Source organism: Oncorhynchus clarkii, chromosome 23 (assembly GCF_045791955.1).
Source record: "Oncorhynchus clarkii lewisi isolate Uvic-CL-2024 chromosome 23, UVic_Ocla_1.0, whole genome shotgun sequence".
Lineage (NCBI taxonomy): Eukaryota > Metazoa > Chordata > Actinopteri > Salmoniformes > Salmonidae > Oncorhynchus > Oncorhynchus clarkii.
In genome coordinates, this window is record NC_092169.1 from 15,499,164 (window position 1) to 15,515,242 (window position 16,079).

The following is a 16,079-nucleotide window of genomic DNA, read 5'->3' on the forward strand; positions in this document are numbered from 1 at the left end:
TCATTCATCCTCGTGCTCTGAGTTTCCTACTTCCACCTCTCTGATGTAATTTGTCAACAAAGAAGACAGCAAGCATGGCAGCATATTTAGTAGTTGTTGTTTATGGTAATGGTATTTGATTCCCATTGGGGACCAGTATGGATAAACGTATGCACTTGGATAAGAACGCCTGCTTGAATGGTAAAAATGTTTGCTTTTTATGTGTGTGGTCAAAACAACTGTTAATTACCACCTTCACACTTGGTTATGAACGCAGTCTAAATAAGTCCGGTAACTTTTGCCAGCTTTGGAATTGCTCATGGGGAGGCTGGTCAGAGCCTGGTAGACCCTGCACCTGTGCCAACCAAGTATGCTAGAATACAGTATATTGGCAGTTGGCATGAAAAGCTGTTCAGGCCTTATCCTTTGTATTCAGGGTTTTTTGTTTATCTTTTTGAAAGTGTTCCAAAATATTTTTTGCCAACCTTCAATTTGTATCACTTATCAATTGATAAAACTAACTTTGTCTCACGACTAGATTTAAACAGTGTGCACCTTTCAATGGATGATAGGGGGCTAGCAATGTAGACACTAGTGTAGGGACCTACAGGAGGGACTCACTAGGCAAAAACTGGTTAAACCAACATTGTTTCCACATCATTTCAACCCAAAAAATCTATGTGATGATGTTGAATCAATGTGGAATTCGGATTGGGTTAACAAAAAGTAACTAATGTAAGGGCATTTCAGGGTTTTTCCACCCAACTTGTAACCCTATTTTTGTATTTCACCTTGAATTCATGTTAGTTGACAATTTAACCAAATGTAAATCAAAACTAGATGTTGAACTGACGTCTGTGCCCAGTGGGGATGTTCATTGTATTGCTCTGATTATTGTGGCTGTCCAGTATACTTAATTTCTTCCCTTGGTCCCTCCCTCTCTTCAGTCTCCCTGACTCGGTTGCAGCGCGAGAGACGAGATGGATAGTCTCTGAATGTTTGCGATCAATCCAGTAGTAGATTATGATGGTTGAAAGCTATCAAAAACAACACAGTTGTGAATTCATTATAATGTGCCAGTTTAAACGTGTGTACCTTACCTCATGGAGATAAAACTTTGTAAATGTTGTATTACCCGAATGGATATGGAATGGTCATGAAGAGCGCGCAAAGGAGTCGCATTGATTGATTCATCGGATCTTGAATGTGAGTAACAGCAATATCATTTATTACTAGCATGGGTACATTTAACAGTTTTCACCCAGATGTGTTAACCAAACTATGTTTGTGGTCTTACTGTGGCATAATAATGACAGCATTCTCTTGTAGGCTACTGCTATTCCACCTAGAAATATGAACCCTATTCAGAGGTTGTACTATAGCTTTCACTCCAACTTGTGATCTATTTTCTAAAAAATATAATGGAACCTGCACTTGTTTCTGAGAACCAAGGATTTTGCAGAAATTCAACTTTTATGAATTTGCTTATACTGAATTGGTTTAATTGATTTTAATACCCCTGCAAATATTGATAATTTAGTGATAGTGACCAATTTGGTGAGCTATTAACATTTTAAAGTAATTTTCTTGGAATCGAACTAGAGTTTCAGCACATGAACAGGAGCTAGTTAGTTTAAGGATTTGTGTATGTACTCCAACAAGAGATTGCATTAGAAGACATCTAAAGACAAATCGCTGCACTCAGGTTGAACTAAAAGTATACAGATTCATTGACAAATTGCACTTTTACCTCCACAACCATGATATATTACAGTGGTGCCTGGTCAGATAGGAGCTGTGTCAGAGTTGTTTCTAAGCTCTTCTCCTGAGGCAGACTTATTTTTCCTCAGTGAACAGCTGCAGAATATCTCTCAGTGCCATTCCTTGGGATTGAATCCACTCCTAGTCCACCAGACACCAAACTACAAAATGCTATTTCATGAGGCAGAATTAACAAGTTAACTAAGAAACAGTTTAGAATGTCCTTATTGTCCTCAGCAAATCTGAAACCAGGTTCCTTCTTTCTCACAATAATTGTTTACTTTATATCTGACTGCACAGGCTTAGGGTAAACGCACGCACTCACGCATGCACGCAAGCACACGCGCACACACGCACGCACGCACGCACGCACGCACGCACGCACACACACACACACACACACACACACACACACACACACACACACACACACACACACACACACACACACTGCTCTGTCAGGCTGCTAGGCAAGATGGCAATACCATATCGTATTACAGTAATCACCCACCAGTATCCAGAGGTGTTTGATGTCTGAAGCAGGGGTACGATCTGTACTTCTGACATTTTGTACACTTCCTCTCCCCTCTTGTTCGGGAGCTGTGGTAGACTATTGCTCAGGGCACTGACATGAGGCCATGGCAGATAGACAGATGACCTTTGGATAAACCTGTCTCTGTTGACTCATGTTGACATACACTTAAAGTACCTTTGAGCAAAAAAATACAAACAGTTGTAAGTGTCTTGCTCAAGTGCGCATCCACAGAGTTTTCCACCTTGTCAACTCGGGTATTTAAACCAGCCCCAATGCTCTAACTGCTAGACTACCTGCCGAGAGGGGGGTGGGGAAGTTGGTGGACCTCACCAGACCCTGTTTTTCCCAGTATGTGTCATACCCTGGAGGCTGACTCACTATACTAGAGGTTTCGTGGTCGCCCATAGGGTGAGCAAAGGTCTGGAGCTTTTGAGATGTCAAGGCTATGCTTCTCTTGGCACTATTTTGGACACTTGTTGATAGCATGCAAAGAAAGATTGCCATGGTGAAGCTTACCTTGCCATCCAGGGCAAATTGGGGGAAAAAACTTCCAGTCATTTTAGGAATAGGTTTTATTTGTGTGCGCCCGACAGTTTGTCTTGGAGGACCACACTCAGAACCATAGCAGTGGTGATGACAGTGTGTGTCTCTAAGCAGTTTCACAGTGAGACCAGCCAACCACACCGCTGACACCAGTCCAGCGAGGAGGAGGTGCCAGGTGGAATGATAGATAGACTATCTGATAGAAGCTTCAACATCACTCTTACTTTATGTCAGCAGTGTGAGACTTTGCATCTACACAGTGCCACCTTCATCGAGTACAGTAGTACAGTAGACCTCCTTGGAAAGCTTCTGCTATTTTCAATCCTCCATGTACTGTAGCTACATCCGGGGATTGATTCACTCTTAGAAAAAAAGAGTTCCAAAAGGGTTGCAGGAGAGTATGTTCAGTCCGTAGATGGAAAGGGAGATTAAAATATATACGAAATATATACAAAAAAAAACAGAGGAAAACGATTATTTATGATTATTTACACGGGACAAACAAAACACACGTCTGTACTGTACTGAACTCTACTGTTGTAATGACAACGCAGGCAGTCAGGAAGCAGGTGGTGAGTTTAATAATAACAAACGTAGAAAGTAAAAAAACAAGAGAAGTGTCTGTACATGAAAACAGAACCCATGCTGCCTGATGCCTGGTGAGGGCTATATGAAGGGAGAGTAATCAGGGTGGTGATGAAGTCCAGGTGTGCTTAATGAAGATAGGCGATGTCGAGAGCTGGAGGGAGGATGTAGGAGTAGGCGTGACTGTATCCCCCGACACGCAGCTTCGGCCGAAAGACAACGCCGGCCAGGAGGACGGTCCCTGAGTGCGAGGAGCGGGCCGGTCTGGACGGCGGAGATGGAAATCCCGGATGAGGTTGGGGTCCAAGATGTCCGCCACCCAAAAACACACCTTAGGACCACCCCTCCCAATACAGCAGGTATTGGAGCCGACCCCACGATGTTGGGAGTCCAGGAGGGACCTAACAGCATAGGCAGGGGTCCCCTCAATGTCCAGGGGAGGCGGAGGGGTATCGCGGGAGACTGCATCAGCCAGGGGACCAGGAACCACCTGCCTGAGGAGGGATACACAAAAGGAGGGTAAGATACGGTAGTTGGTGGGGAATTCTAAATGATAGGTTACCTCATTGACCCTCCGGAGTACCTTGAAGTTCCTGGTGGAGAGGCAGACGCGATCACCAGGATGGAACACCAGAGCCTCACTGCGATGACAATCCGCCCGATCCTTCTGATGGTGGACGGCACACTCCTCACGTGGGCGGCATTCCACACCTTCTCTGCATGCCAGAATCACTCGTCAACTGCAGGGGCCTCGGTCTGGCTCGGAGTCCACGAAGCCAGGACCGGCTGATATCCCAGGACGCACTGGAAGGGAGTCAGCCCTGTGGAGGAGTGACGAAGTGAGTTCTGGGCGTATTCCACCCAGAGAAGGAACTGGGCCCACTCCCCCCGCCGGTCCTGGCAGTGACTCATTGGGAACCTCCCCAGCTCCTGGTTGGTCCTCTCCACCTGCCCATTAAACTGAGGCTGGTACCCGGATGTGAGGCTGACCGTGTCCCCCAGATTCTCCATAAAGGCTTTGCAGACCTGCAACGTGATTTGGGGGCCACGGTCGGAAACAATGTCCTTCCGGAAGGCAATAATGCCGGAAGACCTGCTGGAATAGTGCCTCAGCAACCTGGAGAGCGGAAGTTAGAACAGAGAGAGGGATAAAATGGCCATATTTTGAGAATCTGTCAACAACCAGAATAGTGGTAAAACCATCAGAAAGGGGGAGATCCATTACAAAGTCTATGGACAGATGTGACCAAGGCCGCTGAGGCACGGAAAGGGGAAGAAGTTTAACTGCTGGAGCGTGCCGGGGAGATTTGGATTGAGTACATGCCGAACATGAGTTGACATAGTGGGCGACATCATGCGCCAAGGTGGGCCACCAGTATTTATCGGAGAGTGATTGGAGGGTGCGGGTGATACCTGGATGTCCAATTGAGAGGGAAATGTGTGCCCAGATCAACAGCCAATCTCTCACCCCGTGGGTGTGTAGATGCGCTCTGGAGGGCAGGTGGCAAGAGCGGGTTCCCTCTCCAGAGCCTGGCGGATGTCCACATCTACGTCTCATAACACGGGGCCAACGATACGGGAGGACCACTTGATGGATTGGAGGACACTCATAGGACCCTCCACCAATGTGGAACCACAGGGTGCAGGAAGCTGGTCTTCCGTCCCCAGGTGGTGATTTTCATATTTGACCAGGTGATAGTGGGGTTATGAAGTTGGAGCCACGAGAGACCAAGGATGACTTTGTGTACGGGTGCGGTGATGATTAAGAAGGAAAGGCTTTCCTGGTGCTTGGGCCCAATGGTGAGGGTGAGTGGTGCTGTGATGTGAATAATTGTGTCGGATCCCAGCTGTCTACGCCCCAGAGAGGTGTGTGGCCCCCACCTCCATGGTTCAGGCTCTGCCTCAGGATAGACAAAGGAGGGAGGCGAGTGGCTAGGTGGACACTGGTGCTCCTGAAGAATGTTATCCAGACGGATGGCCATCGAGATGAGAGCGTCCAACAATAGCTTGACATCTCAACATGCCAACTCCATCTGGACCTCCTTGCACAGTCTACTGCAGAATAGAGTGCAGAGCACCGGCTCATTCCATTCTCTGGCCCTCTGAACAAAGGTCGAAGACCGCCCTGAACAGAGCCATGATCCTCTCATAGGAACCCAACTCATCCTCTCCTTTCTCCCAGACGGCCTTAGCCCACTCCAACGCCCATCCAGTCAGCAGGGAAATGACGGTGGCAATCTTGGACCTCTCGTGGTGGGGGCTCCCGTCTGATAGGCTAATTAGAGAGGGCACTGGAGTAGGAAGCCACAGCATTTCGATGAAGTACCGTCATACTTCTCCGGAAGGGAAATTCGAGCATCGCTGACCTGGCTGGACTACTAGGTAGGCTGGGGGACTGGCTCACTGTGATGACCCGAGATAGGAGGCCCTCCGTCAGAGGTATGGAGAACCTTGCTGGTGGTGTCGAGGCGGTGGAGAACAAAGAGGACCTCTTTCATGGTCATACCCAGTAGAGCTAGCTGGTCGTGGTGTTGGTGGAGTAGATGACCCTGTTCCTCAACCGTCTGGAAGATGTTGCGTCTGCTGCGTCTGTAATTTATGAGGCAGTATTCTGTAACAACATTGCAGGGAGTCAGGAAGCAGGTGCAGATGGTGAATTTAATAATAATGAGCATAGAGCGTTACAAAAAAAGAGAAGTATCTGGTCATGAAAATAGAACCAATAGGTTCTAGGTTTGTGAGGGCTATTTGAAGGGAGAGTAATCAGTGTTCTAGGACGGTGGTTAGTAGACAGGCAACATCGAGCTCCGGCGGGAGGGAGCAGGAGTAGGCGTGACAACTGTACTGTACTCGACTGTACTCTACTGCAATGTAGTGAACTTTACTCTGCTCTACACTGCTGCACTGCATTGTACTGCACTGTACTCTACTGTGATTTCCTTTTGCTGCGCTGTGATGTCCAAATTTCTGGATAATGACATTCATATCCATAATTATTTCTATGCGTAATTCCGTTACCGGGTGTAAATCCACTTCCCTTACTGTAGTTCAATAACCAAAATATATTTTTTCAACCTCAAGGTGCCATGTTATAATTGACACCCCATTCTTTCTGCAGACATTTTTGAATCTTAATTCCGGGCAGATTTTTAACAGTTTTTGGAAAACGTGGTCACATAAAAACCTGAGGGAGATTTTACTGTAATCCAGTTACCAAAGTTTGGACTTGGACAGTTCTTCCACTAAATTCATTTTTGTCAATTTTTCAGCTTTCCACACTCAGTCGTACTTTCACTGCTTCTGGATGCCCCCTGTCCCCATCTGTCCTCTTCCCCCTGTCTTCTACCCCCTGTCCTCTTCGCCCTTCACTGGAAATGCACATGTTAAACAGTAGTAGGAACCTTTCAACATTTCGTTGCTTGTTATGATGTGTTACACTTCAACAGAAACATAAAGCTCAGCTCAAAACCACAGCTGGGTGCCAGATGTCTCAGTACTGGACTGCAATGACTGGTCCTGAACTAGTCAAGACCTCATAGATGAAAATAGTGTCTGTTGGGAATTACTCCAATTACACTAGGCTAATTCTCCTTATCTCTCAAGTTATGGGAAATGGAAAACAATATGGCTCTTTAGTCTCCTTTCAAGCCCCCAAGTTCTTTGTTGTGTCATATGTTATGTAATAGTTGCTACCGGTAAGAGTCTTTAGTTGAATAGATATTCAAGCCATATCAATGGGGTTGTGAGTTCATTAACCTCTCAAGGATCTACGGGATCAGGGTCCCTACACCTGGACGGTTGTTGCTAACGTGCGCTAATGTAACTAGAATGACATTGTAAGTAACAGCAAACTTTCCAGGACATAGACATGTCTTATATGGGCAGAAAGCAGTAGCTATTACAGTGAAAAAATAGCATACTACTGTTTGAGGAGAGTGCACAACAACAAAAGCGTTTTATTACGGCAACTGGTTTGATACATTCACCTCTGAAGGTAAATAATATACTTACATTCAGTAATCTTGCTCTGATTTGTCATAATGAGGGATAATATTATCCCAGTGATAAAACGCAGCATAGTTTTGTGTGATAAAATCAATTTTTATATTCAAATGTAGGAACTGGGTTCTACAGTTTGAACCCCTGCTTTCTTTCTCTTGCATTTCAGAGATCATGGAACAAAAAAAATAAAGAAAACATTTTTTATTTGTAAAAAAATATTTTACCGGATCTAATGTGTTATATTCTCCTACATTGATTTCACATTCCCACAAACTTCAAAGTGTTTCCTTTCAAATGATATCAATAATATGCATATCCTTGCCTCAGGCCCTGAGCTACAGGCAGTTAGATTTGGGTATGGGTATGTCATTTTAGGCGAAAATTGAAAACCAATGTCCAATCCTTAATTAATTTACAGACACATCAATCATACTGCACATGTCAGGAGTTCAAATATTGAGGATTATTGTGGTTCTATCTTCCTTCAATTATCAGACATGACAGTGAAACCCATATTTCAGTAGATAATCACTCTTTTTCTGTAACTAAAATAATGGTGGGAAAAGGTAACCAAATCTGACCCAATGAGGTAAATTAATCAGACTTCCAGATCTCTGTGTTCTTCTAAGAACACATTTTAATTTCCCTGCCAACATCTAGTCAGACTGGCTGTGGGCCAGGCCTACAGCTAAGTACTCTACCTGGATGCATTTATTCTCAATGGAGGATGATGAATGTTGTTATTCCAAAGCACTTCATGCCTTATTACCATTGCGCCTAGTTTTTACTTATGGTTTTGCTCTTGTGCAATGGTTCAGTGTTTTTATGCTGTCTCTTCCCCATTTCCAGAGAAGAAAACTATATGGTCTCCTACCAATAGCCCCTCACAGTCTACTGTACCAAGACATTCCTCTGGAAGTGGTAAACATGTAGATAGCTATATAACTCTTCTGTCTGACTGCTCTGCTATGTCTCTGGAACAACAGAGTATTAACAGATAGATGGACTGCACAACAGTCAGACAAGAGTGATCTACAGTCAGTCAATGGGAGAGGAAAGAGAAATGTACAAGGGGTACAGTATATGGGGTATAAGGGGAGAGAGGGAATCACTTTGGCCTGGGGTTTGTGGTGGAAAAGAGAAGACTGCTAGATATTGGAGGCAATATTTTTTCATTTAATATTATATCTGAAATAATGACATTATTGATAACCTACTCTCTATAACATTTTATCTCCTACATTATTTTATAAGTCAATCCTCCTCAAAGCAGATCTTTGTGAAGGCTGTGAACACTGAATATATCACATTTTTCACACTCCCATTCCAGAACACGGAGATGGATGAAGTCGAATACTTTAAAGGAAGGAGACATCCACTATGACAGCACATTTTGTCTTTGAAAGCCTACCTAGGAATCCCACTGGGCTGCTGCCTGTCACATTCTCCCACAGCACAGAGAGGGGGTGAAGAGGGGTCTGATTGCTTGGTGTGTGTGTGTATGTGTATGTGTATGTGTATGTGTGTGTGTGTGTGTGTGTGTGTGTGTGTGGATGGATGGATGTGAATGAGTGAGGGGGTGAAATACAGTGCATTCGGAAAGTATCCTTGACTTTTTGGAGATTTTGTTATGTTACATCCTTATTCTAAAATGGATTAAATAGTCCCCCCCCCCCCATCAACTTACACAGAATACCCCATAATAAGCAAAAACTATTCATTTAAATTTTTTTGCAAATGTTTAAAAACAAAAAAAAACTGAAATATCACATTTACATAAGTATTCAGAGCCTTTACTCAGTATTTTGTTGAAGCAGATTTGGCAGCGATTACAGCCTGACACTACAAGCTTGGCACACGTGTATTTGGGGAATTTCTCCCATTCTTCACTGCAGATTCTCTCAAGCTCTGTCAGGGCCACTCAAGCTCTGGCTGGGCCACTCAAGGACATTCAGAGACTTGGCTGTGTGCTTAGGGTCGTTGTCCTGTTGGAAGGTGAACCTTCGCCCCAGTCTGAGGTCCTGAGCATTCTGGAGAAGGTTTTCATCAAGGATCTCTCTGTACTTTGCTCCGTTCATCTGACTAGTCTACCATTCCCTGCCACTGAAAAACATCTCCACAGCGTGATGCTTCCCCCACCATGCTTCACCGTAGTGATGGTGCCAGGTTTCCTTCAGACGTGATGCTTGGCTTTCAGGCCAAAGAGTTCAATCTTGGTTTCATCAGACCAGAGAATCTCATTTGTCATAGTCTGAGAGTCCTTTAGGTGCCTTTTGGCAAACTCCAAGCGGGCTGTCCTGTGCTTTTTACTGAGGGGTGGCTTGCGTCTGGCCACTCTACCATAAAGGCCTGATTGGTAGAGTGCTGCAGTGATGGTTGTCCTTCTGGAAGGTTCTCTCTCCACAGTTTTTTAAAATCTGTTTATCAGTTATGTGGAATAGAGTTCCATGTATTCATGACTCAATGTAGTACTGTGCGTCTCCCATTGTCTGTTCTGGACTTGGGGATTGTGAAGATATCTCTGGTGGCATGTCTTGTGGGGTATGCATTGGTATCTTGGCTGTTGTGTGCTAGTTGTTTAAAAACTTCTTAAGGGTCGGCGTTCCGTCAATGGGACAGTTGTAAATCATGCAGTGCGTTATATCAAGATTGCAGATTTTAGAGTAACAACAAATGTCGGTACATAGAAGTGTCTTATATCGGCTGAAAGCTTAAATTCTTGTTAATATAACTGCACTCTCCAAATTACAGTAGCTATTACTGCAAAAAAAAGGACATGCTATTGTTTGAGGAGAGCTCCTAACAACAAAAAACATGTTTCAACTCGATAGTTTTGATAAATTCACCTCTGAAGGTGAAATGTGTACTTACTTTCTGAAATCTTGCTCTGATTTATCATCTAAAGAGTCCCAGAGATAACATGAGGTGTTGTTTTGTTAGATAAAATCATTTTTCATGTCCTATAAAGGTCCATATAGCACGCACGATCGCTTTTGTATTTCCACTCGTTCAATGTGCTAAGAAAGGGAATCTGGAAAAATCTCACCCTAAACATTGATTGAACGATTCAAATCACATTCCTATCTAATCTATTCCTCAGAGGTCCTAGAATGTAACAAGACTTCACTATTTCATTAGGCGTATAGTATATCCTATAGGACACCATATTTGGTCAGAGAGCGACGCCTTCATGGCACGCCGATGACTCGGGCGGCCATCACTTGAACAACTGTATCTTTGTCAAATAAGCACCAATCGGGGTCAAATAAAGCTAGCTAGACAGCCAATGAGCTGGGCTTTACGGGAGTATCTGTAAACCATATATATGTTGTAAAATGTAGCTTCTAACCTTGTATGACAGCATGCCTTTTCATTTTGGACAAAAATCACAAGGATATTCAGAGTTATGAATTTATGAAAACTGGTTGTTTTGCAATTGTTGAACTTAAAAATGTAAAATTGAATTAAAGGGTCTATACGTAAGAACAGACAGCTCAGTGCTTTCAACAGCTCAATACCTCTCACAAGGACAAGTAATGATGAAGTCAATCTCTCCTCCACTTTGAGCCAGGAGAGATTGACATGCATATTATTCATATTTGCTCTCTGTCTACATCCAAGGGCCAGCCGTGCTGCCCTGTTCTGAGCCAATTGCAATTTTCCTGTGTCCCTCTTTGTGGAACCTGACCACACGACTGAACAGTACTCTAGGTGCTACAAAACTAGAGCCTGTAGGACCTGCGTTGTTGATAGTGCTGTGAGGAAAGTAGAGTAGCACTTTATTATGGTCAGACTTCTCCCCATCTGAGCTACAGTTGTATCAAAATGTTTTGACCATGACAGTTTACAATCCAGGGTTACTCCAAGCAGTTTAGTCACCTAAACTTGCTCAATTTCCACATTATTTATTACAAGATATAGTTGGTTTAGGGTTTAGTGAATTATTTGTCCCAAATACATTGCTTTTTCTATTTGAAATATTTAGGACTAACTTATTCCTTGCCACCCATTCTGAAACTAACTGCAGCTCTTTGTTACGTATTGCAGTAATTTAAGTTGCTGTAGTAGTTGACATGTATAGTGTTGATTCCTCCGTGTAAATAGACACATTGGCATTACTCTAAGCTAATGGCATGTCGTTAGTAAAGATTGAAAAAAAAATAAAATTGCCCTGGCAATTCCTGATTCTATCTGGATTACATTGGAGAGAATTCCATTAAAGAACACCCTCTGTGTCCTGTTAGACAGGTACAGTTGAAGTCGGAAGTGTACATACACTTAGGTTGGATTCATTAAAACTTGTTTTTAAACCACTCCACAAATTTATTGCTAACAAACTATAGCTTAGAAAAGTCGGTTAGGACATTTACTCTGTGCATGACAAAAACAATTTTTCCAACAATTGTTTACAGACAGATTATTTCACTTATAATTCACTGTATCACAATTCCAGTGGGTAAGAAGTTTACATACACTAAGTTGACTGTGCCTTTAAACAGCTTTGGATATTCCAGAAAATGATGTCATGGATTTAGAAGCTTTTGTTAGGCTAATTGTCATCATTTGAGTCAATTGGAGGTGTACCTGTGGATGTATTTCAAGGCCTACCTTCAAACTCAGTGCCTCTTTGCTTGACATCATAGGCAAATCAAAATAAATCAGCCAAGACCTCAGAAAACAATTGTAGACCTCCACAAGTCTGGTTCATCCTTGGGAGCAATTTCCAAAATGCCTGAAGGTACCATGTTCATTTGTACAAACAATGGTACGCAAGTATAAACACCATGGGACCACGCAACCGTCATACCGCTCAGAAAGGAGACTCATTCTGTCTCCTAGACATGAACGTACTTTGGTGCAAAAAGTGCAAATCAATCCCAACAAGTATCTTTATCCACAGTAAAACGAGTCCTATATCGACATAACCTAAAAGGCCGCTCAGCAAGGAAGAAGCCACTGCTCCAAAACCGCCATAAAAATGCCAGACTACGGTTTGCAACTGCACATTTTTGGAGAAATGTCCTCTCGTCTGATGAAACAAAAATAGAACTGCTTGGCCATAATGACCATAGGTATGTTTGGAGGAAAAAGGGGGAGGCTTGCAAGCCGAAGAACACCATCCCAAACGTGAAGCACCACTTGTTGTGGGGGTGCTTTTGCTGCAGGAGGGACTGGTGCACTTCACAAAATAGATGGTATCATGAGGTAGGAAAATTCAGCGGATATATTGACGCAACATCTCAAGACATTACAATGCAACCTTCTGGTTACTAGTCCAACACTCTAACCACTATGCTACCCTGCCGCCCAACGTCAGTCAGGAAGTTAAACCTTGGTCACAAATGGGTGTTCCAAATGGACAATGACCCCAAGCATACTTCCAAAGTTGTGGCAAAATGGCTTAGGGACAACGAAGTCAAGGTATTGTAGTGGCCAGCACAAAGCCCTGACCTCAATCCTATAGAACATTTGTGGATAGAACTGAAAAAGCGTGTGCGAGCAAGGAGGCCTACAAACCTGACTCAGTTACACCAGCTCTGTCAGGAGGAATGGGCCAAACGTCACCCTTCTTAATGTGGGAAACTTGTGGAAGGCTACCCGAAACGTTTGACCCAAGATTAAATATATCTTTTAAAGGCAATGCTACCAAATACTAATTGAGTGTATGTAAACTTCTGACCCACTGAGAAAGTGATGAAAGAAATAAAAGCTGAAATAAATCATTGTCTTTACTATTATGCTGTCATTTCACATTCTTAAAATAAAGTGGTAATTCTAACTGATCTAAGAAATATATTTTTTACTGGGATTAAATGTCAGGAATTGTGAAAAACTGAGTTTAAATGTATTTGGCTACGCTGTAGTTAACTTCTGACTTCAAATCAAATGTATTTATATAGCCCTTCGTACATCAGCTGATATCTCAAAGTGCTGTACAGAAACCCAGCCTAAAACCCCAAACAGCAAGCAATGCAGGTGTAGAAGCACGGTGGCTAGGAAAAACTCCCTAGAAAGGCCAAAACCTAGGAAGAAACCTAGAGAGGAACCAGGCTATGTGGGGTGGCCAGTCCTCTTCTGGCTGTGCCGGGTGGAGATTATAACAGAACATGGCCAAGATGTTCAAATGTTCATAAATTACCTTAAATAATAATAATCACATGCAGAACAGTTGAAACTGGAGCAGCAGCACGGCCAGGTGGACTGGGGACAGCAAGGAGTCATCATGTCAGGTAGTCCTGAGGCATGGTCCCAGGGCTCAGGTCCTCCGAGAGAAAGAAAGAAAGAGAGAAAGAGAGAATTAGAGAGAGCATACTTAAATTCACACAGGACACCGGATAGGACAGGAGAAGTACTCCAGATATAACAAATTGAGCCTAGCCCACCGACACATAAACTATTGCAGCATAAATACTGGAGGCTGAGACAGGAGGGGTCAGGAGACACTGTGGCCCCATCCGATGATACCCCCGACAGGGCCAAACAGGAAGGATATACAGTGCCTTGCGAAAGTATTCGGCCCCCTTGAACTTTGCGACCTTTTGCCACATTTCAGGCTTCAAACATAAAGATATAAAACTGTATTTTTTTGTGAAGAATCAACAACAAGTGGGACACAATCATGAAGTGGAACGACATTTATTGGATATTTCAAACCTTTTTTAACAAATCAAAAACTGAAAAATTGGGCGTGCAAAATTATTCAGCCCCCTTAAGTTAATACTTTGTAGCGCCACCTTTTGCTGCGATTACAGCTGTAAGTCGCTTGGGGTATGTCTCTATCAGTTTTGCACATCGAGAGACTGAAATTTTTTCCCATTCCTCCTTGCAAAACAGCTCGAGCTCAGTGAGGTTGGATGGAGAGCATTTGTGAACAGCAGTTTTCAGTTCTTTCCACAGATTCTCGATTGGATTCAGGTCTGGACTTTGACTTGGCCATTCTAACACCTGGATATGTTTATTTTTGAACCATTCCATTGTAGATTTTGCTTTATGTTTTGGATCATTGTCTTGTTGGAAGACAAATCTCCATCCCAGTCTCAGGTCTTTTGCAGACTCCATCAGGTTTTCTTCCAGAATGGTCCTGTATTTGGCTCCATCCATCTTCCCATCAATTTTAACCATCTTCCCTGTCCCTGCTGAAGAAAAGCAGGCCCAAACCATGATGCTGCCACCACCATGTTTGACAGTGGGGATGGTGTGTTCAGCTGTGTTGCTTTTACGCCAAACATAACGTTTTGCAGTGTTGCCAAAAAGTTCAATTTTGGTTTCATCTGACCAGAGCACCTTCTTCCACATGTTTGGTGTGTCTCCCAGGTGGCTTGTGGCAAACTTTAAACAACACTTTTTATGGATATCTTTAAGAAATGGCTCTCTTCTTGCCACTCTTCCATAAAGGCCAGATTTGTGCAATATACGACTGATTGTTGTCCTATGGACAGAGTCTCCCACCTCAGCTGTAGATCTCTGCAGTTCATCCAGAGTGATCATGGGCCTCTTGGCTGCATCTCTGATCAGTCTTCTCCTTGTATGAGCTGAAAGTTTAGAGGGACGGCAAGGTCTTGGTAGATTTGCAGTGGTCTGATACTCCTTCCATTTCAATATTATCGCTTGCACAGTGCTCCTTGGGATGTTTAAAGCTTGGGAAATCTTTTTGTATCCAAATCCGGCTTTAAACTTCTTCACAACAGTATCTCGGACCTGCCTGGTGTGTTCCTTGTTCTTCATGATGCTCTCTGCGCTTTTGACGGACCTCTGAGACTATCACAGTGCAGGTGCATTTATACGGAGACTTGATTACACACAGGTGGATTGTATTTATCATCATTAGCCATTTAGGTCAACATTGGATCATTCAGAGATCCTCACTGAACTTCTGGAGAGAGTTTGCTGCACTGAAAGTAAAGGGGCTGAATAATTTTGCACGCCCAATTTTTGAGTTTTTGATTTGTTAAAAAAGTTTGAAATATCCAATAAATGTCGTTCCACTTCATGATTGTGTCCCACTTGTTGTTGATTCTTCACAAAAAAATACAGTTTTATATCTTTATGTTTGAAGCCTGAAATGTGGCAAAAGGTCGCAAAGTTCAAGGGGGCCGAATACTTTCGCAAGGCACTGTAACTGTAACTTCAACTGTAACTCTTTATCCACAATTTTGCAGGGGTTGTAAAACCATAACACATACTTTTTTCCAGCAGTAGACTATGATAGGTAATGTCAAAAGCCACACTGAAGTCAACAAAACAGCCCCCACAATATTTTTATCATAAATTTCTCTCAGCCAATCATCAGTCATTTGTGTTAGTGCTGTGCTTATTGAATATCCTTCTCTATAATCATCCTGAAAGTCTGTAAATTTGTTTATTGTAAAATAGCATTGTATCTGGTGAAACACCATTTTCCCAAAAGTTTCTAAAGGTTGGTAACAGGTATTTGAGCCAGTAAAGAGGGCTTTACTATTCTTAGGTAGCGAAATTACTTTTGCTTCCCTCCAGGCCTGAGGGACCACACTTTCTAATAGAGTTAAGTTGAAGAAATGTCAAATAGGATTGCCAGTATTGACCGCTATTATGCTCAGTAATTTTCTATCCAAGTTGTCAGACCCCGGTGGCTTGTCATTGTTGATAGACAACAATAATTTTTTCCCCTTTTCCAAACTGACATTACGGAATTCAA

The 16,079-nt window shown here is 43.1% G+C and overlaps 1 protein-coding gene across 3 annotated transcripts in view; it reads left to right on the forward strand.

Moving 5' to 3' along the window:
- Positions 1-924: 924 nt before the first annotated feature.
- The window catches only part of LOC139381533 (carbohydrate sulfotransferase 15-like), a 37,228-nt gene continuing 22,073 nt past the window's right edge, over positions 925-16,079 (forward strand). The window contains exon 1 of one of the 3 annotated variants that reach the window (XR_011628561.1): positions 925-1,185. The gene's annotated coding sequence lies outside the window, so the exon portion shown is untranslated. The remainder of the gene's footprint in view (positions 1,186-16,079) is intronic. The other 2 variants (XM_071125152.1, XM_071125153.1) reach the window with 2 other exon arrangements.